We start from the raw sequence: 26,651 nt of genomic DNA, 5'->3' as shown, positions 1-26,651 counted from the left end.
TGGCGCGGATAACTGAGATATCTGAAGCCGCGCCAAACCAATCTGCAAGCCGCGAGAAAATCCATATTTCCAATAATCAGTTTTCGGGTTAATTGGGTGAAGATTTTCACTGATGGTTTTTCTATCTGAGAGACCTAATGCAATCTGTTACAGGAGAAGTAATGGAGGAGGAATAGCGAGGCCAAGGGGGGAATGTGAGAGAGGGGTAGGATTGTCTGGACTGGAGGGAGGTATGATAGATAGATAGATAGATAGATAGATAGATAGATAGATAGATAGATAGATAGATAGATAGATAGGAGATAGATAGATAGATAGATAGATAGATAGATAGATAGATAGATAGGAGATAGATAGATAGATAGATAGATAGATAGATAGATAGATAGATAGATAGATAGGAGATAGATAGATAGGAGATAGATAGATAGATAGATAGATAGATAGATAGATAGATAGATAGGAGATAGATAGATAGATAGATAGATAGGAGATAGATAGATAGATAGATAGATAATAGATAGATAGGAGATAGATAGATGTGAGATAGATAGATAGATAGATAGATAGATAGATAGATAGATAGATAGATAGATAGGAGATAGATAGATAGATAGAATATATGATAGAAGATAGATAATAGAATATATGTAATAGATATAGATAGATAATATGAAGCCAAATAACAAGCGTTATTTTATAAAGATGCGTATGTGAATATAGAAGCAATGAAATGCTGTTAGATTGTGAACATAGCCTTATACTGACTGACAAAGCCATATACACTATATCATTTTGATTCTGCAATAAACAAGAAAGTTATCTTCTTCGTTCATGTGTATTGGCCCTTGTTTTGGGATGTGGGGTCTAATCCTAGGGGGGTTTTGTCAGCTGTGTGTGTGGTCTTCTCCATAATATCGCCCCCTGTGGTTTACATTGTACTGACGGGTTCCGGGTGCATATATTTTTTACATTTGTGCATTATGGCCTCCTTGCTTGTTGGTATCCAAGGAGATGTGGACTTTCAGTTTAAGGCTAGATTCACACGTAACGTTTCCACATTGGATATGACAGGATTGGTATCCACAGCAGATTTCGATGTTAAGTCTCAGCGTGAAATCTGCTGTGGATACGTTAGGTGTGAATCTAGCCTAACAAAGGAACTGGCCACTGATCTGGCAGCAGGCCCCATAGCCACACCCTATAGTCACACCCTATCACCATGCCCAAACCCTTTCCCCACTGCTGTCCACACAATCATAGGGTAGCGCCATGTGCTGCAGTTTTTTTTTCCAGCAGATAAATGTGTCAAAAGCTAGACATGAATTGATATCATACCATCACACTGTTATTGACCAAATCCAGTATATCAATAATACCAGTATATACTGGTAAGAAACATATGTTATCACCACAACTTATAGGAACTAATACCACAACACCATTACTAAAGTCCAAGACACACGATGTCAGTATATAAGAAATACATATTATTGCCACACTTGCACCATCACCACCAATGTCAGCTCATGTTGACTGATACCACCATACCATTACTACCATACCATAAATTGATCCATATAGAGGTAGATACCAATGCATAGGCTCTTCACCTCATATAAAGGATTACAGTGCAGTTACTTCTAGTGACTCAAAGGGGGCATCTTCTCTAAATGGAGACGCTCACTTTTCCTTTTTTACTCCATCGGGTCCAGCCAACATGAAGACTTCTCTAGGTGAAACCTCATCTCGCAGACTCTTTGCTTCAGCACCCTTTTTCGACTCTGTCCCCATATCCGTTGCTCCACACTGTAACAGTGCCCACTGTATGCCACTATGTAATATTGAGGCCCAATATGAACCATCCACTAAAACTTAGGTCCCTTCTATTTGCTCACATAGTAGAGAGTCCCAATCTGTGCCCTTATACACTGCTCAAAAAAATAAAGGGAACAATAAAAAAAAAACATTTTAGATTTTGATAAATCTTTATTGATTAGATAGTGTAAAGCATTGAGAATACTGTAAAATGAGCATGCTCGTTCAAGTATAATGCTCGATCAAGCATCGAGGTGCTCTTTCTAGCTCGATGCTTGACTGAGTTTCCCATGGCGCTCAGATAAAGGTGGCCATACACCTCCAATTACCCCCTCATCTAGCTAGGCATTACCTCTGTTATTTCAGCCCCCTTTAATAGTCATCCCCCTGTAAAACAAAAATCAAACAACAAATCCACTTATTCTCAGCATACGTCTTGCGTATACTTATTCTCCCGTTCCCTCTTCCTGCTCTGGGGTTGTATGCTGGAGCACTGGGGGGTAGGGAGGGTCCGCCTGTGATGCCTGCGGCCACAAGAGTAATTGGCAGAACGGGGAGCCTATGGCTCCTTGCACTTTTAGCTTTAAAAAATAAACTTGCAGCAACTGGAAAAGGCAAGAAGGAGCAGGACATATGAGGGTCATCCCAGGATGGTGGACATCAACCTAAAACCACAAAAGTCATCTCCGACCTGGGACGTTTGGGAGGGGTGTGTGTATGTGTGTGTGTGTGGGGGGGGTTCTTAGGTAGTGTAGAATAAACTGAATGCCATTCTATCTTTGGGATGTGGCAGAAAATGATATAAATATCCATTGTTCTTGTATCATTGTATCATTCCCCATCCCCTTCTTCTCTCCTTTGGTCATACAGTGTCTCCAGCCATCCAGGGAATTCGTTTTATTAAATTAGCCACAGAAAATGTGTTTGTCAGTCCATATTTTCACTTGGACACAATTTTTGCTGGCTCAACGCGCTGTATTACTTACACAATGCTGCCTTGACACGAGAATCCTGACATCTATCAGAGAGATAGGGAAGAACAATCTGAAGGGAGACGCTACATGAATATCCACTCTACCCAGCCTCCTGCCCGGCCCGGGGATTTCAGACTTCTTTCTCTACTTCAACATTGTCAAATGTGATGACGGCCTTTATATTGAAATCCTTCATCCGGCTGTGTCTTGATCATCTGAGACATAATTACAGAAATCCCATATCTCATCTAATATCCATAAGAACAAGATCCATTTCTGCTTATCTTGGCAAACAGTCTTGTCACAGGTTGGTCGGTGACATATCACAAAAGTAATCTCAAGGTTTAGAATTCTCCCAGGAAGTTACTTTACTTTATATGCGAATTATTGTGGAGCTAATATGTGCAGAGCGGTGAAAAGCCTGACAGGAAAATCCTGTATCCACTATAGGAAGAAAAGGATAAGAAGATAGTATAGCAGTTATATTCTTGTATATAGGAGCAGTATTATAGTAGTTATATTCTTGTATATAGGAGCAGTATTATAGTAGTTATATTCCTGTATATAGGAGCAGTATTATAGTAGTTATATTCTTGTATATAGGAGCAGTATTATAGTAGTTATATTCTTGTATATAGGAGCAGTACTATAGTAGCTATATTCTTGTATATAGGAGCAGTATTATAGTAGTTATATTCCTGTATATAGGAGCAGTATTATAGTAGTTATATTCTTGTATATAGGAGCAGTACTATAGTAGCTATATTCTTGTATATAGGAGCAGTATTATAGTAGTTATATTCTTGTATATAGGAGCAGTATTATAGTAGTTATATTCTTGTATATAGGAGGAGTATTATAGTAGTTATATTCTTGTACATAGGAGAAAGTATTATAGTAGTTATATTCTTGTATATAGGAGCAGTATTATAGTAGTTATATTCCTGTATATAGGGGCAGTATTATAGTACTGTAGTTTTATTCTTGTATATAGGAGCAGTATTATAGTAGTTATATTCTTGTATATAGGAGCAGTATTATAGTAGTTATATTCTTGTATATAGGAGCAGTATTATAGTAGTTATATTCTTGTATATAGGAGCAGTATTATAGTAGTTATATTCTTGTATATAGGAGCAGTATTATAGTAGTTATATTTTTGTACATAGGAGAAAGTACTATAGTAGTTATATTCTTGTATATAGTAGCAGTATTATAGTAGTTATATTCCTGTATATAGGGGCAGTATTATAGTAGTTATATTCTTGTATATAGGAGCAGTGTTATAGTAGTTATATTCCTGTATATAGGGGCAGTATTATAGCAGTTATATTCTTGTATATAGAAGCAGTATTATAGTACTGTAGTTTTATTCTTGTATATAGGAGCAGTATTATAGTAGTTATACTCTTGTATATATGAGCAGTATTATAGTAGTTATATTCTTGTATATAGGAGCAATATTATAGTAGTTATATTCTTGTATATAGGAGCAGTATTAAAGTAGTTATATTCTTGTATATATGAGCAGTATTATAGTAGTTATATTCCTGTATATAGGGGCAGTGTTATAGCAGTTATATTCTTGTATATAGGAGCAGTATTATAGTAGTTATATTCCTGTATATAGGAGCAGTATTATAGTAGTTATATTCTTGTAAATAGGAGCAGTATTATAGTAGCTATATTCTTGTATATAGGGGCAGTATTATAGTAGTTATATTCTTGTATATAGGAGCAGTATTATAGTAGTTAAGTTCTCGTATATAGGGGCAGTATTATAGTAGCTATATTCTTGTATATAGGAGCAGTATTATAGTAGTTATATTCCTGTATATAGGAGCAGTATTATAGTAGTTATATTCTTGTATATAGGAGCAGTGTTATAGTAGTTATATTCCTGTATATAGGGGCAGTATTATAGCAGTTATATTCTTGTATATAGGAGCAGTGTTATAGTAGTTATATTCCTGTATATAGGGGGCAGTATTATAGTAGGTATATTCCTGTATATAGGAGCAGTATTATAGTAGCTATATTCTTGTATATAGGGGCAGTATTATAGTAGTTATATTCTTGTATATAGGAGCAGTATTATAGTAGTTAAGTTCTTGTATATAGGGGCAGTATTATAGTAGCTATATTCTTGTATATAGGAGCAGTATTATAGTAGTTATATTCCTGTATATAGGAGCAGTATTATAGTAGTTATATTCTTGTATATAAGAGCAGTATTATAGTAGTTAAGTTCTTGTATATAGGGGCAGTATTATACTAGTTATATTCCTGTATATAGGAGCAGTATTATAGCAGCTATGGTGAGTGTAATTCCTTATCCAGACTTGTGCTGCTTGGGGGCGACCTTCTCCGCCGGCGGTGCTGGACGGGTTCTGGTGTGGTGTTTTTGGGTCTGGTCCTGTGGCATGGGGGTCGCAGGGCCGTCCCATGGCCCCCGTTCCCTGACTGTGCACGCCTGCGGGGTTGGTGGCCACTGACTGGCACGGTGTGGACTTAGTGTAGGGACCCATGTGTATCAGATACCGGCACTAGGTACATGGGGCAGTATGGCTTGATCAATTCATACACTAAATTCTGATGTGTTTTTTATTTACCCTAGCGGCACTAGTATCAGCCATAGGTGTGAGGTGCAGCACTCTGTTTCTTCCCTGAACCGCATTATAGTAGTTATATTCTTGTATATAGGAGCAGTATTATACTAGTTATATTCCTGTATATAGGAGTGAATACACAACAAAAAACTTTGGGCATAGATTCTGAATCACTGAAAATTTATTTATCATAATTATAATGATAACATAATAAAAACAATATATAAAAACTCACTAAAAATATTTAAAAACAACCAGGTACAATACATATATAATAGACAACAACATAGGATGTATGGGTGATCAAATATTAAGTGCGTCGCAATGGTATGTCATTCCCTAAAACTAAACCGCTGTTCCAGCAATATTATGGCACAAGACAAACCAGAGACAATCATAAGCCTTATCAGCACTCACCCATTTGTCCTATGAGGGTCACAGCTGTCCCTACGTACGTTTCACCTCAACCGGACCTCTTCAGGGAACTCTATATAGGAGCAGTATTATAGTAGTTATACACGAACTGGAGAGAGTGGAATGGCTGCACATCCCATCTATGGCTGATACTAATGCCGCTAGGCCTATATTAAAAATCAACACCAGAGTGTCTGTATATGAATTGATCAAGCCATATTGCCCCGTGTACCACCGCGCAGGTCCTCTGGTATATATATTCTTGTATATAGGAGCAGTATTATAGTAGTTATGTTCTTGTATATGGAAGCAGTATTATAGTAGTTATATTCTTGTATATAGGAGTAGTATTATAGTAGTTATATTCCTGTATATAGGAGCAGTATTATAGTAGTTATATTCTTGTATATAGGAGCAGTATTATAGTAGTTATATTCTTGTATATAGGAGCAGTATTATAGTAGTTATACTCCTGTACATAGGAACAGTATTATAGAAGTTATGTTCTTGTATATAGGGGCAGTATTATAGTAGTTACCTAGTAGTAGGTACCTACCTGTACACACATGGTAAGTACCTTATCACCCTGTTCACACTTGTGTTGCTTGGCGGCCACCTTCTCCGCTGGCGGCATCTGCGGGTGTTGGGGGATCCATTGGGTTTGGTCCTGTCACAGTGGGGTTGCAGGGCCATTCTGTGGCCCCCCACTCCCCGGTATTCCCGCTTGCTTTGCAGGATTGGCAGTTGCTGATCGGCACAGTGTTGTTTTAGTGTAGAGACTCATGTGAACCAGGGGATCTGCATGCAGTTCATGTGGCAATATGGTTTGAACAAATTATATACCAACATTGCTTAACCTTTCAGACAAATGTATCCACTTTTTGTAAGTCAATGCTATGTGTACCATACAAGAGCGCCTAATCTCTCCTGATTCATGAAGCTTTGTCCTGACGTTACCTGGAGATTATTGAATTCTCCATTTACATGTTTCTAAGATTTATTAAGAGTTGTTTCATGGTACAATGACGGAATTTAACTCCCACAATCAGGTCACTTTTTCTCTTATGTATTTGGGAAGCATAAAAATTGATCAAACACTAAACAGAAATATTGCACTCTTTCTGTGACTTGTGAATGCCAGAGAAACTCTGGATGTATAGTAAATCATCAACAAGGAGGTTACAGGGCCGGCTCCTGGTGTACGTGGGCCAGTGGACAATAAAGGCACCATAAACTCTCATATAACTCACCATTTTTCATATTTTTTATGACAATTTATTCTGATTATTGTAAATATTTTTTTTTGCCTCCCTAAGATATTTATGCAGCCTGTGTTCATTGTTACTATATCTATCCTCCATACATGACTGTGCAGCCTGCAGTCACTGTTAGTATTTCTGTTTCCCATTTATATTTGTATTTCTCATTATTGGGCATAAGGAGCTGAAGATGAAGGTAAGTTTCGTACCTTTATCCTCTGCACCGTTTTTGTGCTATTATGCATTAAATCCCTATGCTAATTAGGTATTTTAATGCACTGGGACTGGGACTACCACCGTCAGTGCATCAATCTACCATGCCTGGCCTTGATTGGTGCACTAGCAGTGGTAGTCCCGCCCCCTGTGCACCATAATGTTTAATTAGAAAATGGATTAAGGTAATAGCACAGAAACGGCGAAGAGGATAAAGGTACTTACCCTCATCCTCAGCACTCTGTGTACAATAGGGATATGTCAGCAGGTTAGATGCTACTAACCTGTTGATAGTTTCCCTTTAAAGCTTTCACAATCTATGGTCATTGCCCATAGAAGTCTATGAAAAGTGGAGAGGGAAAGAGATGTAGGAGCTAAAAAAGCTAGAGAAAGATAGAGCACTGATAGAGAGACTGTCGAAAGACCATATAGGTTTATTGCATTCAATCTCACTCTAGTGCTGGGTTTTAGTTTTACACTGTCCAGTCTTTATAATGTCCTCCATGCTGTTTCTCCTTCACTGTCCAGAGCTGCTTTATAATGTCTTCCATGCTGTTTCTCCTTCACTGTCTAGAGCTGCTTTATAATGTCTTCCATGCTGTTTCTCCTTCACTGTCTAGAGCTGCTTTATAATGTTCTCTATGCTGTTTCTCCTTCACTGTCTAGAGCTGCTTTATAATGTTCTCCATGCTGTTTCTCCTTCTCTGTCCAGAGTTGCTTTATAATGTTCTCCATGCTGTTTCTCCTTCACTGTCCAGAGCTGCTTTATAATGTTCTCTATGCTGTTTCTCCTTCACTGTCTAGAGCTGCTTTATAATGTCTTCCATGCTGTTTCTCCTTCACTGTCCAGAGCTGCTTTATAATGTTCTCCATGCTGTTTCTCCTTCACTGTCCAGAGCTGCTTTATAATGTTCTCCAAGCTGTTTCTCCTTCACTGTCCAGAGCTGCTTTATAATGTCCTCTATGCTGTTTCTCCTTCACTGTCCAGAGCTGCTTTATAATGTTCAGCATGCTGTTTCTTCTTCACTGTCCAGAGCTGTTTTATAATGTTATCCATGCTGTTTCTTTTTCACTGTCCAGAGCTGCTTTATAATGTCCTCCATGCTGTTTCTCCTTCACTGTCCAGAGCTGCTTTATAATGTCCTCCATGCTGTTTCTCCTTCTGAAGGTGTGCTATAGAGAAAGCAGGATTTCCTTTTCGGTGTGTGTGCAGGAGACATCATGGTAGCTAGTGTTAACTCACTAGCTCAGGAACAATTAAAAAGGGAGAGCGAGAGCCTATAGGGAAAACTGATTCAAAATGTCACTTGCAAGTGATATATCGGTTGCTTCTCATGTATACACAAATGGAAGCTCATCCTGGAATGACAGATACAGATGACACTATAACATTACCCTTTAATAAGAAACTTACCTGAGACCATGGACTTGTCTGAAGATCCTGCCATTACTTTAACCTGTATGCAAATCCGTTCTTAATTACCAAATTTTTAATTTACGCTCCAAACTTTTCTCATTCAGAGCTCTGGCAATCTTATTACATTTCCACCCTCTTAACAATGACTTTCTCCAACCTTTGCCCCCAGCCGTCTGTATGAAAGGGGCATTGGTGGCCGCATGAAGCTAATCTGAAACTAAGGAACGATAGGTTGTCTTTGAATTATTAAATAGTCCTATTCTCTCATCTTCTCCACTGGCTTAATCAAAGAAGTGGTGATGAATGATGAGCGTCTATGTTCCAGTCCGGCACAATAAGCTTTATTCCGGAGGTCACTTTGTTCACAAACACAGAGAAGATTAAAGAGAGTTGATTGCCGCTTGCAAATTTCAGATTTCTATTTATGTAATTAATAGCATTGCACAATCCGCACAATCTCTCTATGAGCTTTGCTCCTTAGCCGTGCCCGACCTGCCGGTAAACAGAGCAAGAGTATACAGATCTCCTTCTAATTGCCGCAAAGTGAGACGCTCCAGGTAGACTCTCCATAGACGACTTGTGACATTGGCTTCTTAGATGAAATTTAATTGCAGTGTTAGTATGGGAAAAGAGCTTCAAGTTGGAGAAATAAACAAAACATGACTTGAAATACTGAGACTTGGAAAATATCAATGAAATAAAAATCCTCATTCTGCGTAGATGTTGGATGAGCACAAGTCGAGCGTGCTTAAAGTGACAGTGTCACCCTCTTTTTGCATTATGACTTCTCTTGCAGTTTTTATACCTTATTTTATATCTTACGTCATGGTGCTTATTCCAGTAAAAAGTCATCTTTTATCATCTGCGGATTGCGCTATCTGAACGGGGCTTCACGGTCACAGCGCCACTTATCCCCGCCCACATTGGCCGCCTCTCTGTGAAGTCATCTGCGCATAGGACCCACCCCCTCAGCGGCCATTGGTGTGAGTCAACCTAGAGGGGGTAAGGCCTTGACCTTTAGGCTGACCTTTTTTCCAGGACTCCCTTGGGCTGCATCCAACTTCTTCAGCCACTGGTATTCAAATGCTGCATGCTCAAAGTTGTGTTAATCTCTAATGACAACTATAAATGAAGACTAACAGTACTTGGTGTACAGGACTTTATTGAGCAAATTTAAAAATTGGCTATAAGGAGTGTCTCTTCCTTTGGATGACCTGACATATCCATGGGTTACAAAAACAGACTTTTTTTTATTCTTCATTCAGAGAACTCTTAGTAATACCTAATTGGTCACTGAGTGATAACCTACGTGATCTGTAACATATTTACTAAAAATGACTCTTTACCATAGCTTCCATAGAGGCAGACCACACCACTGCTACAGGGCCCATATGCTAAGAGTGCCTGCAGGCCTCTGGCCCTTTAACTGTAAATGTTTATGATTAACGCACACAGTTAAATGATGACTGTCAGATCAAGAAGCTATTGGCTTCCTGCCCCGCCATTCTCTCTTGTGGACGGAGGCAGCATTGTACCCCCAGCCTCAGACCCTCCCCCATACACATTCTCACCTGGCCTGGTGCAAGGGGACTGAAGGGTGGGTGGTGCGTACACGATTCAAGGGGCCCCATTCACTTTTTGGCTTTGGGGCCCCCATGAATCCTGCTCCTTGTCCCAGGAAAAAAATAGATCTAAAGTCTTGGCCACTAGGTTTCTCCCTTCTCAGTAATCTGCTGTTCACTTTCTGTTGTTGAAGAATTTATGTCTCTAGCAACAAGTGCAATGGCTACATCAGAAGAGAACACAGGGAGCCTAGAATTATCCCTTCCTTTTAGCAGGACAGAGAGTGAGAAAGGATTGAGACAGACAAAGGTGAAGGTGATCCCTCTCACCCCTTATTTCCCATAAAACATGGGGCAGCTGACCCTTTATATAAATAATAGGGTGTCTAATGCTGACTGTTCCTAATCCTGCTTCAACTTCAACCATGCTTGGCTTTATCCGAACCCGAATGCTCTTCATTTAATAATTGGTGGCTGAAGAAGTTGGATGCAGCCCTAGGGAGTCCTAGAAAAAATGTTTTCCAGGCAACCTTAGGGCTGTATTCTATTTCTTCAGCCACCATTGCTCAAATGCAGAGCATTCATTTTCGGATAAAACCGAGCGTGCTTGAGGTTCGCTCATCTCTAATCACTACCCCTCTAATGGTAATGGTAGTATGACCATGAGAAGTCACTATTTGAATAGTAGATATGCCCCATTATTCTGATAAATGTTAGAAAGCTTATTGGCTCCAGATGGGGGAAGGAAGATCATTCTTCATGTCTGTGGCCGGCTAAACCAGATTTGATCAACACTGCGGTGACCCATTGGGAATGAGAAGGAAGCGGAGGTGGGGCGAACAACTCAATAAGAAGCCTGAACCATTATCAAAAGAAAAGCAATTAGGAAGACGACCATAGCCGGCACGGCGAAGTGGAATGATAAGCAGGTCCTTTGTCGTAGTATTTGTTCAGAGCCGGCAGATCAATAACCTTACTGCATATTCATCCTCTTAATGTTTTTATCAGGTATTTAAGGAGCCATTCAAGGAGTTTCCCATAGACCGAGGCTGGAGATACAGATGACAAGTATGTGGGAACAATAAGCAGAAGTGACTTTGAGCTTTTTCCTAATGCTTTGAACCCCTTCCCATGGCAGCCATTTTTGGTGATGGTGTTTTGGTATTTTCCTCCTCATTTTATTAGTGCCGTAACGTTTTTATTTTTGTATTGACAGAGGTAATTGGGTCCTAGTTTTTGAGAGATCAGTTGTACTTTTTAATGGCACTTTTCATACAATGTATTGCAAAATAATAATAAATAATAACAAAAAATTGGGTATCCAGATGGTATAGGGTTCCTACTACTCTACATAAATTATTCCTATTCAATATGCTGTCTAGAGCATTACTGGGCAGGAGAAAGGGATTAAAGGGGTTATCCAGAGCTACAAAAACATGGCCACTTTCCCCCCTCTCTTGTCTCTAGATTGGGTGGGGTTTGGAACTCAGTTCCATTGAAGTAAATGGAGCTTAATTGCAAACCACACCTGAACTGGAGACAAGAGAGGGGGGAAAGTGGCCACGTTTTTTGTAGCGCTGAATAACCACTTTAACCATAACCCCTAGCGCCTGTCCATAGCTACTATAGCTTTGGCTGTTTTAATGAAATTCGTTAAGATTCGATTTGCGAGTTTGACGGGAAATTCGTGGAGTTTGTGAAATGAATTTCCGGCTCTTCGCTCATCTCTAGTTAGAGCAAAAAAATAACTTTTGAACTTGCATGCTGGCGTAGCCTAGAGTGTCTTTGCTCCAGGTCTGCGACGCCTCTCCTTTCTTCCGCCCCACCCTCTTAATCATTAGGAACACCTCCAGGCAGGAGTTGTATTCATCACCTGTCTAAACAGTGCACCTGTGCCATAGCAACACAGGTGCACTGTTTAGACTAGCGATCAATAATAATGGAGGGTGGGGAGGAAGAAAGGAGAGGCGTCTCAGACCTGGGGCACAAACACTCTAGGCCATGCCAGTATGAAACGGGGCTGCATAAAAAAAGTTAATTTCTTGCTCTATCCAAGGCACTGGGCGCATTGTAAAAGACACAGTCGGTAAGTATTTACTCTCATCACACGGATAGTACTAGCAGTTTGGAGGGTTGGGTTGGTGGATACAGAGTCGCTTTAACCTGCCTCACTTATAGAGTGCATTTGTTCCCTTGGTTTACTGGTTATACCTAACCACCCTACCACCGCCACTAATATCACAACACTCTGATGTTCATTCCCATGTTCACACTTGAGTGCACCTTTATAGTTACTGTCGTATAACCATACTGGCTCCAATCTGTTATTGACATTAGACGTTACCTTTTCTCCTGCTGCGCCAGCACTATATTTGACAGTTTTTGCAGCTGTTTTCCCCATATCCCTTCTCTTTTATTATTATGTTTCCACATTTTTATTCTTCTTACTATAAATATATAAAGGTTTGAATAAGAAAAAAAAATGGGGCCAAATTGAAAAAATAAATAAATAAATTAAAAAATAGAAAAACAAATACAAATGTCCTCTTATTTGTGGGTTCTCCTTATTAGGGCTGACAATAATGTTAACTTTATTGTGTGAGTTAATACAATTATAATGAGAAAACATTAATAGGCTGTAATCACACCAGTGTTCACACGCCAAATAACTCATTTTTTATTATTCCCTGCCAGCCATCCAATAAAAACGTCTGCCATTTCAATAGTGTGTGAACACAGCCATAGGCTATGTTCACACAACGTCAAAATAATGATGTTTTTTTTTTGTTGTTGTTCACACACAGTTTTTCTTTTTTCACCGTCCTTCAACCGTTTTTAAATTTAACAGACTTTTCAATTAAAGACACACCTAAAGGTCAATCAGTCCACATGAACTAGAATAATGTAACAGCCGTCAATGACGGGAGACCAGACAGCTAAATGATATCTGTCATTTTAGACAGCTGAAAAAACGTTGTGTGAACATCGTCTTACAGATCTTTTTAACTATTTTGCTTCTCTACATAAATGATTAAATAAATAAAATTGTAGATCTTCGTGAACACATTGAAACCTGTTTATTTAGTTCAGAATTTTTGTTTGTTGTTTTTTCTTATTTATTATAATCTTTAATTTGTTCTCTTATTCAGGCCAATTTCACACAACATATGTTTTGTATAAATCCTGGCCGTTGTTGCAACAACGGCCGTGATATATACAAAACATACCGTACCTTGTATGTGCATGAATGAAATCCCAAGCGCAGTGTATACACATACTATATGCTCCGCCTGGGATTCTAAACGGCCACACGAAAAATTGACATGTCAGTTTTGTGCGGCAGGTATTAATTGAATAGTGGCTGCAAAGAACATGACAGTTGACACAATGGAGAGTGCGGCTCAGGCCGCACGCTCCATTGTGTGCTGAGGTGAATTGGGATGCGCCCACATCCCAATTCATCAGAAATGAATATCATCCGGCTGGTACTGCAGTACTGGCCCGGGATGATCACCAGTAACACCATCTGGGTCACAGAACTGCCGGTGTAATAGCATGTGTGTGCAAAAGAACGCTGCAGAGACACCATCACGTGTCTCGACGTCAGTGAACTAGCCAGACCTTCCTCTGGGAAGGAACAACCAAGCCAATTAAGGAAACCACCTAAGCAAGGTATCCATCCACAGACAGCTGTTTCAGGTTTTTTGCCCCTCATCAGTGTGGAGTAGGTTTCTGGGTAGAGGGAGCAATGACTAGTAAGTGCATGCAAAAGGACGCTGGTTGACCTCAGGGAGATCAACTGAAACACCGTATAGACAGCATCACCTGTCTAAACGTCAGTGTTCATGTGTGAACATGGCCTTACATGTGTGAACCATGTGTGAACATGGCCTTACAGAGGACAAGGGATTGCTCTGATCACTATTTTTCTAGGCTCAGCTTCTCAACCAAATCCCTTTCCCAGCATTGCATACAAAATAAAAAAAATGTTTTTTTTTTCCCAGAAACAGCGCCACATTTGCCCTCAGTTTGTGTGTGGTATTGCAGCCCAATTTCATTTAAACAAATAGAGAGGAGTTGTTGTAATACAACAAACAACCTGAGGACAGGTGCTGTGCTGTTTTTAATCTGAATCCTGGAAAACAGCTTTAATTTCAGTCACATATATGATAGAAACACATGATAGAAAATAGTGAAAAGTTATAAGACTTATAATGCATTGTAATCTATTGTAAGCCTCCACAGTGGCTGATAACAGGAAGCAATAGCTTGTCATCTCCCCAGGAAACAAAAGATTGGAGCTTTAGTGCCGTCATGCATTAAAAGAAGCCTAATGCAAAGGGGCAGATGTCCAGACCCTATAGTGAATGTGACAGGTCCTCCCCTCTTCAAGTTCTTAGTCCTCCAAAGAAACTTTGCCGAGAGCTGTCATGCCTGAAATAGGTAACTCGGAGACGGAGAGAAGATGCGAAATAAATTCTGACATTTTGATCTTCTGATGTGTACGCCTCAATGAAGATCCTGAAAAAGACGCCCAAGGCTGCAATTAAGAAGTTTATTTACTGTATTATCCCAGCTGCAGGGTTCATCTCAATGATAGATTCCATGAAGTGCCGCTCCGCCATCTCAAAGACAAATAATACCGCCAACCATGTGTGCCAAGACTCCTTCCCCTGCTGCGGCGGCGTACAATAACAAAACCTATTGTCAAATGGAAGAAAGAAAAAAGAGGAGATGTATCTAAATAGTGACACGGAATAATCCTCGGGTACACGACTTCACTGATAAGACTTGGCGGATGGAGAATTCACTATGTGACCAGACTAGAGCAACAACATCTCTCTCTTCTCTTCATCCTTAGATGGCTTTAGAGACAGAAAATTCACTTTCATGTTCCTTTTCTCTGTTGTATTATAATGGAGAAAAGTATGTGCCCCCCTTCCCCATTTCTAGATCATAGTATTACATAATTGTTTAATCATTTCCCATCATTTTGTCATGAATTAAGACAAGAGTCCATTGAGTTTAACCTATACCTCTGCTGTGTGGATCCAGAAAAAAACTGTTAAAGGGGTTATTCAGCGCTACAAAAACTTTGCTACTTTGTTCCAGAGACAGTACCGCCCTTGTCTCCAGTTCGAGTGCAGGTTTTGTAACTCAGCTCCATTGAAGTGAATGGAGCTTAATTGCAAGACCCACCTGAACTGGAGACAAGAGCGGTGCTGTCTCTGGAAGAAAGTGGCCATGTTTCTGTAGTGCTGGAGAACCCCTTTAAAGCAACTCTGTACCCACAATCTGATCCCCCCAAACCGCTTGTACCTTTGTATAGCTGGTTTTAATCCAAGATCTGTCCTGGGGTACGTTCGGCAGGTGATGCAGTTATTGTCCTAAAAAATAACCTTTAAACTTGCAGCCCTCCTCATCTTTAGGAATGCTCCAGGCAGATTGTCTCCTATTCATCAGCTGTGTGAATACTGAACATGGGCTGAATCGTTAAGGCACCTGTGCAATGTTCAGACAGGAGAAAATGTTCCAGTGGCATTGCTAATGAGGAAGAGGATGGGGAGGAGGGACGGAGGGGTGGTGCAAAGTTAGGGCACAGATACTCTAAGCCCCGGCTGTTGGGCACAGACTGCAAGTTTAAAAGTTGTTTTTTAGGACAACAACTGCATCACCTGCCGAACGGACCCCAGGACAGATCTTGGATTAAAAGCAGCTATCTGAAGGTACAAGTGGTTTGGGGGGGACAGATTGTGGGTACAGAGTCACTTTAAGAGGCATGCACCAATTGCCTCGTATACTTCTTGACTCTGAATCTGGCAATCAGAATAAATCTCTGGATCATCATCCTATTACCAGAAATCCCGTACCCGTAACATTATATTTTTCAAGAAACGCATCAATGTCCTCCTTAAAGGGGAACTCTGGCAATTAGTTTTTCTTTCAGATCAATTGGTGTCAGCATGTTAAAAAGATTTGTAATTTACTTCTATTTAAAATCTCAAGTCTTCCAGTACTTATCAGCTGCTGTATGTCCTGCAGGAAGTAGTGTATTCTTAACTCTGGACAGTTCCTGACATGGACAGAGGTGGCAGCAGAAAGCACTGTGTCAGACAGAAAAGAATACATAACTTCCCACAGGACATACAGCAGCTGATAAGTACTGGAAAACTGGAGATTAATAATAAGAATTAAATTACAAATCTATAGAACTTTCTGACACCGCTTGATGTTAAAACAATGTTATTTCTCCGGAGTACCCCACAACCATCCCAGCCTCATGTGATTGTTACTACTTTTACAATAAAGTATTACGATTTGTGATGATGATGGATCTTTCTTCTAGATATAGAGGATTCCCCCTTTTTCGTGGTATGTAGGAGCAGCTGAAAGTAAGTGACTGATTTACATCACTGGTGTCTTGGGTTTAAATCCGATCTAGGGCAACATCTGCAGTCGAATTTCTAGGTCATCCCTGAGGGAACTTTGGAGTTTTCCTAGAGGCTATTGCTCCTGATAATCTCCAAAACTCTATTGGGAATAAAAAGTTTGGTGTCCCACCGCTGGTGCTGTCTAGAGCACCTTAGTAAGTCATTTCCTCAGGTTCACAAGAGTGGTAGATGTAGTACTGTGTTTTCTCCACTAGGTGTTACTACTGTTTTGTCTAACTTGTTGCACAGCTTAAGTACCAAGGGTTAATTGTTTTTATGCCATGTGTTATCTGCTGACCAATCAGAGGTGCTTGTTCTCTTCTAACCTATGTCTTTTCTTTTCTCTCTCGCACATACTCAGTCCCACCACTCACAGGAGGGTTTAGTTTTAGCCCCTGGAGGAAGATTTTTATTCCTGGTGGGTGGAAGTTAGGATTTAGTAGTTAGAGGTCCAAGCGGACAGATGTGTGAGACACTGCTTCCTTACAAAGTTTTCTTACTAGGCCCTAAAGCAATTATGCATTGCTAAGCTCTACCTCAGAGGAGAAAAGCCACCTAGGAAAACCCTTGTGCACACCAGGAACCTCTCTAAAAAGTGCAGGGAAGTATCCTGAAGAAAGAAGTGACCCCCAGTAGGACAAAGCTACCATGCAAGGTCTACATATCCTACTGCGCAGTGCAGGATGACTGGGAAACCTTGTCTGCTACACCCAGATAACTGACAACTGGGGCTCGTATTATCCACCTAGGACGGGTAACTCGCAACAAGGAGGCGTAAGGTGGTTTAGAGACACTATTGGCTTCCAAGAGTATAAGTATCTTCTTATCTCTTCTGTATCTACACCTGTTCCAGCAGAGCACATTCACTACTTTGGTTGGGGCAAAGCACTTTATACTTCTACAAGCACTGATTACCTCCGTGTCAGCACAGACGTTGTGTTTCAAGAGTTGCATCTAGTGTATTACAGAAATAGAAGAAAGGGATTAGGGAGAGGAAGCTCTACATATGTAATGTCACTGTGGTCTAGTCTTCATACTTGGGGCAATTCTTGTATTGGCTGTATCCATGTTTTCCAGGACTCCTTGGAGCTGCATCCAACTTTTTCAGCCACCAGTAGTCCAATGCCGAATCTGAGAATCTGAGGAACACTTGACAATTTGACATCTACAGCTCCTTTTAATCCTGGCTAAAGATCTGGATGCAGTGAGCTCCCCCTGGTGGTAGGTGCAGGTAGATAACATTTGAACACATAATTCTATGAAACAAGGGGTTAAGAGCTCTGACCTCTTATAAAGGTTTATGGTGTAGATTGCTTATCTTCCTCTTCCCTAGTGGTTTTGTCCTTGGGCGCTCCATCTCTGGTAAGTATCATGTAAAGATTTCCAGTCTGATGGACACTACGCTACACAACCATGAAGGGGGGAAGTAGACATAGGAGCTAATGATGGAGGGAGCCTGTCAATGGATGGTTAATTTCATCAATATTTCCCAGTCTTGACATACAATTTTATAAGCTGTGATAGAGGAAACGCTCTCTGTATAAGTAAATGAGGAGAGAGATCAATTCAGTGTTATGTGTTCAGTTCATGGGGCTGTCATTGATTTGTTAGCATATTGTTCTGGAATTGTAATGAGTATTCCCAGGCGTCACGCCTGTTACTGAGCGACTCCCAGACTCCCGCAAAGTAGATTAATCCATGAAACAGATTGTGGATCTCTCTTCAATGCCTTGATGAAGAAGAATAGGCTCCATTATGGAATAAACCGAGATATTCTATTAAAAAATAACAATAGGGGTATGTTCATACTGAGGAATTGAAGAGGAAAGTTTTCTACTTGAAATTTCCTCTTCTTCAGCTCTGGCAGAATAGGTGCGAAATTTGAGTAAAATGCAGAAATTCCAAGTTCAAATCACAGTCCCCTCCATCTCCCCTTTTGTAGTATCACAGTCCCCTCCATCTACCCCTTTGTAGTATCACAGTCCCCTCCAGCTCCCCCTTTGCAGTATCTACAATATCAAAAGTCACCTCATCTCCTCCGCTGCGGTATCACACCTTCTCCTGTATTGTCTCCTGCAGTATCACAGTCCCCTCCATTTCCTCCCCTGAAGTATCAAAGTCTGCTCCACCTCCTCCTCTGCAGTATCACACCACCTTCTGTATTGTCTCCTCCCCTGCACTACCACCGTCCCCTTCATCTGCTCCCCTGAAGTATCACAGTTCTTTCCACCTCCTCCTCTGCAGTATCACACCTTCTTCTGTATTGTCTCCTCCCCTGTGGTATCACAGTCCCCTCCATCTCCTCCCCTGCGGTATCACAGACCCCCCCCCCCCCCATCTCCTCTCCTGCAATATCCAAGTGCCCTCCATCTCCTCCCCTGCAATATCACAGTGCCCTCCATCTCCTGCCCTGCAGTACCACTGTCCCCTGAATCTCCTCCCCTGCAGTATAACAGTCCTCTGCATCTCCTCCCCTGCTGTATCGCAGTCCAATCCATCTCCTCCCCTGCGGTATCACAGTCTCCTTCATCTCCTCCCCTGTGGTATCACAGCCCCCTCATCTCCTCCCCTGGGGTATCGCAGTCCCCTCCATCTTCTCCCCTGCGGTATCACAGTCTCCTCATCTGCTCCCCTTTAGTTTACCCTTTAGTTTAATATAATTTTACCCCCCAAATGAGACAAATAACTAAATCAGATGTGTGCAGGAGACACCAGGCCCTTAGTAATGATTCTGGCTGTTAGATCACAAAGTGAGACCATGTAAAGACCTCCAGCAATCATCTGCTATTACCAGGAATAGTATCATCCGGCCATACATGACACAGAAATGACTATTACACACCAGTCATTCAGATAACTGGCCAACCATGTAATACATAATTGGGCCTGGTGGATCAGTGAATAGTATGTCCATATGCTATGAAAGGGCCTTTAATAATATCATTGTGGTTCTTGATCCTGTATTCTAATTATATGTAGCTGTAAATACTAGTAATAAAAGCCATTAGTCCTAGTGTCACAATGTATTGTTGCTGCCCATATAATTATATAGTGACATTGAAATGACCTTGAAGAACAGAAGAAGAATGGCCTTCTATCATGTCTGCCGGTATTGTGTATGTTATGTGTTTGCAGCGCACATTACACGTTCCCGTGACTCCCTCTAACCAGCGAGACAAGCTAATATCAGCAATCACATTTCAGACGGCCGTGTGACCAGCGTCTTAAGAAACCTAAAGCTTAGAAGGACTTTGAAAATCTGAGATTTACCTGAGCTGCCCTGGATTTGGCGTTATCGCTGCAGGATTATGCAGGATTGCTACTTATGTGGAAGAATGTGACAAAAGGTCAAAGTAGAAGAAACCTATAGAACAACTCTGGGAAAATGCTTAAAAAATAAAATTAAAATATACTGTATATAGACATTTGCCATGGATCACACTATGCACAATGGGTGTCAGCTGTGTTATACAACTGATACCTATCAGATAACTCCAACCCATATGGTTTAACCCTCTAGATGTCTCAATCAATAGTGACTGGTTGTAACATCTAGGTGGCTGGGAGCCAGGGCCTTCATCACTGGATCAGATCTGCTACAGAAGACAGTGTTGGAGGTATATATATATATATATATATATATATATATATATATATATATATATATATTGAGTAGCAGTAGTAAAGGGCAACATAGCCCCTCTGCTGCCACAAACGACTGTGTCAGATATTTCGGCTTTGCATAACCCCTAGTCCTGGCACAGTTATACTGTATATTGCTAGTGCTGCTGCATGCAACATGACCAATATTAAGCCTCAACTAATGTCTATTCTAATACATGTTACCATTAAAATAAACATTATACTGGGGAAGCTGTCTGTGTCACTAGTGCTGCATCATCCCCTGATGTCTATATAATACTTGTTACCATTAAAATAGACAATACACTGGGGAAGAAGTCTGTCACTAGTGCTGTAGCCTTCCCTGATGTCTATATAATATATGTTACCATTAGAATAGACATTACACTGGGAAAAGCTGTCTGTATCAGTAGTGCTGCAGCCTCCCCTGATGTCTATATATATTACATGTTACTATAAGAATATAAATTATACTGGGGGGAGCTGTCTGTGTCACTAGTGCTGCAGCCTTCCCTGATGTCTATATATATTACATGTTACTATAAGAATATAAATTACACTGGGGGGAGCTGTCTGTGTCACTAGTGCTGCAGCCTCCCCTGATGTCTATATATTACATGTTACCAGGGCCGATTCTGGGGTTTCTGCTTCCTCACTAGAGCCCCCCCCCCCCCCCCGGAAGCTATATCACCTGTCCCCCCAACCACGGCATCCCGCCCCCCAATATCCGGTCAGAGAGCTGCCAGGTGACATCGCGGTAGCTCGGCCGGAGGAATAGACAGTGGTGAGCATGGGCGGCGGGCTGGCTGCGGCAGCACAGATGAGCGGCTACTGTCATTTTTGCTAAGTGAAACTTAACTAAAATGACAGCAGGGGGGGACATAATGCTGCCCCCTGCCAGACCGCTGAAACTGCTCATTCCGCCTCATGGCAGAAGCGGCTCTGCATGTTACCATTAGAATACACATTACACAGGGGGGAGGCTGTCTGTGTTACTGGTGCTGCAGCCACTTCAGATGTCTGTAAATTACTTGTTACTATAAGAAAAGATATTACACTGGGGGGGAGCTGTCTGTTTCACTAGTGCTGTAGCTTCCCCTGATGACTATACATTACATGTTACCACTAGAATGTTCTGAATAAGCAGGTACGTGCTACATCTTCTTTATTGTCTGCCAGGAACAGCACCATACATGTAGTAGTGGCAGTGCCTGGTACTGCAGCTCTGTTCCATAGACTTGGAGATGTAATACCAGATATGGCCACTACTAAATGCATGGCACTGTGCCAAACAAGCAATGAAAGGGATGTGGTAAATAAAAAAAAGTCACTTGTGATCGATTGTGATAGACTCGTCGCCTCTGATCAGATTATTTCTGATCAATTAAACCATTAATAACGTAATTATCAGACGATAAAAAGCGGCAGATTCCCCCAATACGTTCGGCTTAATGAAATTCTAATTAAACCAACTTTACAAAGCAAACAAATAATTTCAATTTGTTACAGTTAATTAAATCCAAAAACACATGAACATAAATTGTGAAATCTGCCGTAGAGTTCTCCGGATCCCCATAGTGAATTAAACACTTTTCGTGCCGCCGCGAAAGACGGGAAACAGTTGAAACTAAGACGGCTTATTAAAAGGTTTAATTTGCTATGACAATGGTGTCTGCAGGCGCCGGATCTCAGCTGCCCAGATCTGCGCACCACCACTTTTGTTTCCAGACCTCGTATCATTAAACCAGTATGCACCCATCATTTTTCTCCGTCTTGACTCAATGTGATGGATCTGGCATAGGCAATTATGCAATTGTCGCCGCGCATTTTAAGCGGTTAGATATAAGCGTTTTACCGGGGAGAAGTCAGACATCAATACACAGAAAGTGGCGATAAACGTGGCGGCGTCAATATGGAGGCGGAGGGTTATTTCCTGGACTTCAATTAGAAACATGGTCTGCACAGCTGGTATAACCTGGGTATCTCCTGTATATAATTATATATGTACAGCTGGTATAACCTGGGTATCTCCTGTATACTGTATAATTATATATGTACAGCTGGTATAACCTGGGTATCTCCTGTATATAATTATATATGTACAGCTGGTATAACCTGGGTATCTCCTGTATATAATTATATATGCACAGTTGGTATAACCTGGGTATCTCCTGTATATAATTATATATGTACAGCTGGTATAACCTGGGTATCTCCTGTATATAATTATATATGTAAAGCTGATATAACCTGGGTATCTTCTGTATACAGTGATATATGTACAACCTGGGTATTTCCTGTATATTATGTACATGTACAGCTGGTATAACCTGGGGATCTCCTATATATAATTATAGATGTACAGCTGGTATAACCTGGGTATCCCCTGTATATAATGATACATGTACAGCTCGTATAACCTGGGTATCTCCTGTATATAAATATATATGTACAGCTGGTATAATCTGGTTATCTCCTGTATATAGTTATTTATGTACAGCTGGTATAACCTGGGTATCTCCTGTATATAATTATAGATGTACGGCTGATATAACATGGGTATCTCCTTTATATAATTCTATATGTACAGCTGGTATAACCTGGGTCTATACTGTATATAATTATATATGTACGGCTGGTATAACCTGGGTATCTCCTGTAAAAAATCATATATGTACAGCTGGTATAACCTGGGTATCTCCTGTATATAATTATAGATGTACAGCAGGTATAACCTGGTTATCTCCTGTAAATAATCATATATGTACAGCTGGTATAACCTGGGTATCTCCTGTATATAATTATATATGTACAGCTGGTATAACCTGGGTATCTCCTGTATATAATTATAGATGTACAGCTGGTATAACCTGGGTATCTCCTGTATATAATTATAGATGTACAGCTGGTATCTCCTGTATATAATTATAGATGTACAGCTGTTATAACCTGGGTATCTCCTGTATATAATTATAGATGTACAGCTGTTATAACCTGGGTATCTCCTGTATATAATTATAGATGTACAGCTGGTATAACCTGGGTATCTCCTGTATATAATTATAGATGTACAGCTGGTATAACCTGGGTATCTCCTGTAAATAATCATATATGTACAGCTGTTATAAGTTATAAATCTTCTGTATATAGTGATATGGGGCATGCTGGTATAACCTGGGTATGTTCTGATGAATGATAAGCATATTGTATGTAGTCTAGATGATACATTGTCTGAACACGAGAGCACGGCCCTTTCAATCATGTGCCAGCTTTATAGGCAGGTAACATTCCGCTCTGACAATTGCATTGTATCAGGTGACAGGCTATAGCGCATTGTATATACACAATACGATCAGCAGCTCCATAATAGAACTGCGCTATAGCTGAGCGCTGATCTAATTACACATGTAAATTACTCCCATAGGGGAAGTCACCAAAAAACCCTTTAATTACTGGGAGATTTAATTGGGTAAAATGTTTGCGTTTTTGCAGCGCAGCATTTCTGTGATATAATTTACAAACAGCAGAAGTGTCTTGTGAACAACAGCTCTGGATTTATTATGTACATTAGGAGCTCAAATGCCCTGAAGAAAACTTGGAGAGCAGGTTTGAAAAGCACAAAAATAATGCAAATTGCCTTTGAAGAGCAACCTACTTTGTATGTTACCTGAAGGGACCGAGGCTAAAAATTTTATGTATTAGCCGAATAATCGAGTTCCTTGTATGGTTATTTCTTATTACCTCTACCTTATAAATATGGAGGATTTAACTAAACTGCATCCAAAAACTTAGGAAGTTGCTTATAGTAATGGACTGGCAGGTGAGGGAGGAGTCTGGAATTAAAGGGATAGTCCAAAAGGACCTATAGATTGCTATATAGTTGCATCATGTAAGGCTGGGTTCACATTACGTTTTTGCAATCTGTTTTTTTCATCCGTTCATTTGCAAAAAAATGGATGCATTATTGTGTGCATCCGTTTTTCTGTTGACTTCCATTGTAAAAAAAAAAAAGGATCCTTTTTTTTTAACGGACACAAAAGCAGTGTCAGCTACGTTTCTGTGTACATAAAAAAAAAAAAAAAAGGATCTATTTTGAACCGTTTTTTTTCTTTTACAATGGAAGTTAATGGAAAAAACGGATCAAAACGGATGAACGCAAATGCATCCGTTTTTTTCATCTGTTTTTTTTTTTTTTGCAAAAAGCGGATGAAAAAAACGTATTGCAAAAACGTAGTGTGAACCCAGACTAATGGCATTCATTTAAAGCTTCAATAAATGACTCCTGAATGATCGTTCGGCTGTCACTTATCTCTCGTCCTCCCCACGTCGTCCCCAAACACAAGAACTTTCGTCAAGGTTGAAAGTTTCTGTGTTCTCTATAGGGATTAAGCCGCAGCCAGAAAGCTTATCTCTCCCAGAACAAAGGGGTTGGGCAGTGACTAATCACCATATGGCTACAGAATAAAGTCTACTACATGAAGATCAATATCCTTACCGTAATGGTCCCATATAAAGATCTACACTGGGTCTAGAATTTTTAGGTCTTGCTGTGCATTCCTTGTATAGTATCAAGCTTCCTCTGGGCCCCCGTATAGTATAAGGCCCCTTCTGTGCAGCCTCATATAGTAACAGGTCCCTCTGTGCCCTCAAATAGTATTGAGCCTGTCTGTGAACCCAATAGAGTATTAGTGCCCTCCATTTCCATCACTCCCAACCCCCATGTTCACTAACATCATCTCAAGGTGGACAGATAGGAGAGCCCCTTGCACCTAATACCAATGGCCAAACCTATCACGAGCGGGTTCAGTGTGACGTTGTCTGGTGTCCTACTCATCCCCCTTCCTCAACCTTCGATAATGGACTTGTCTCGGCAGGAACTGCCCACTCAGCCAATCATTGTCCTTAGCAGTGTCCCAGCACAGTCAGTGAACAGTCATTATTGAATCAAGTCTGTCTTGGAAATGGAGAGTAGTAGTGGGAGCAGGGGACTGGATGATCTACCCGGCGCAGTCACAAAGGTAGGTGGGCAAAACATAAATGTAAGATGCCTGGACAGTTACTTTATTAATCAGGGAACCAGTTGACTATCTATACATGGTCTCTTCCTAACTTTCCCTCATCGGCAGAAGTAGTGGAGAGAAGGATCCATTGGATTAGATAACACATGCTCAGCCTAGCATGCAAAAGTCAAAAAACTCTGGACTTACAGGATAAGGATTCATCTGGCAGCTATCTAATACATGGGGACTAGTGTTGAGCCGACCTGTCAAACTGGATTTGGCAATGTTCTCTGAACCTGAACACTCATTGTTCGATTCCCCATGGTGCTGCCCTAGGGAGTCTTGGAAAACATGGATACCGTCATAAGCTATAGGCTGTAGCCATGTTTTTCTGGCAGCCCTAGTGTGGTAGAACGTTGCCAAACATAAACAGTTTGACAGGTCCGCTCAACGCTAGTGAGGATAACTTCACTAGTATCGTAACGGTTCCCCTTCTAGAAATGTCTAGGAAAATGATTTGGTTGTCCAGCGCAGCTTGCAATTGGTTTTAGGGGTGGACATTGCTCTTTTATGAAGACTATTGGAGTTTTCCCATGAAGGGTACTCATTGTATATCTATTAGGTGGCTGATCTGTCGGGGTTACCACAGTCAAGAGGATATGGCACCTATGTCCCCCAGTTATAGAGAGGGGCATTTAGAGATTTCTATTCTGTTCTGTTCATTTCTGAGAAGTACACCCCTCGCCTATATTCGGGACTCTATTCTTGTGATCATTTGGGATCCCAAGAGTTTTACCAACCTATAGTGATCAGGCGCTTATAAATTAGAAGATCTCCTAAAGTGAGTCGCTTGGCTTGGCTCTGTCAACCACTCCAGACATAACAGACATAAGCTTATAGCAGCATATACATGCAGAGAATCAGGAGTTAGGTGGGAATTGGGTCCTTTATAGTGATGAGCGAACGTCCAGATGTTGGTTTGGATCCCGAACACAAATATTAATTTAAAAAAAATGATTGTGATCGATTTGCGTTCGTTTTGCATTCTTTGTACAGTAGGAATGTACCTTTCGATCTAGAGTTATGCACATATGTACAAATTACTAGATGAAGTGAAATAATAGAGTAATAGAGTAAAATATAAAACAAAAGAAGAGATTTCGAGGCGCTTTCTAGTGTAGTATCCAAGCACAGGTTAGTAGAGGCTACAAAAGGTGAACAGCAATATGCTCACCTGGGCGAGTTGTGCTAAGCATAGGCACAAGTCTATTGTAGGCTTAGAGAAGCTCACCGCTGCCAGCTCTAGGTGTCT

This window comes from Dendropsophus ebraccatus, chromosome 13 (assembly GCF_027789765.1).
Source record: "Dendropsophus ebraccatus isolate aDenEbr1 chromosome 13, aDenEbr1.pat, whole genome shotgun sequence".
Taxonomy (NCBI): Eukaryota; Metazoa; Chordata; class Amphibia; order Anura; family Hylidae; genus Dendropsophus; species Dendropsophus ebraccatus.
Note: the sequence above shows the minus strand (reverse complement) of the source record.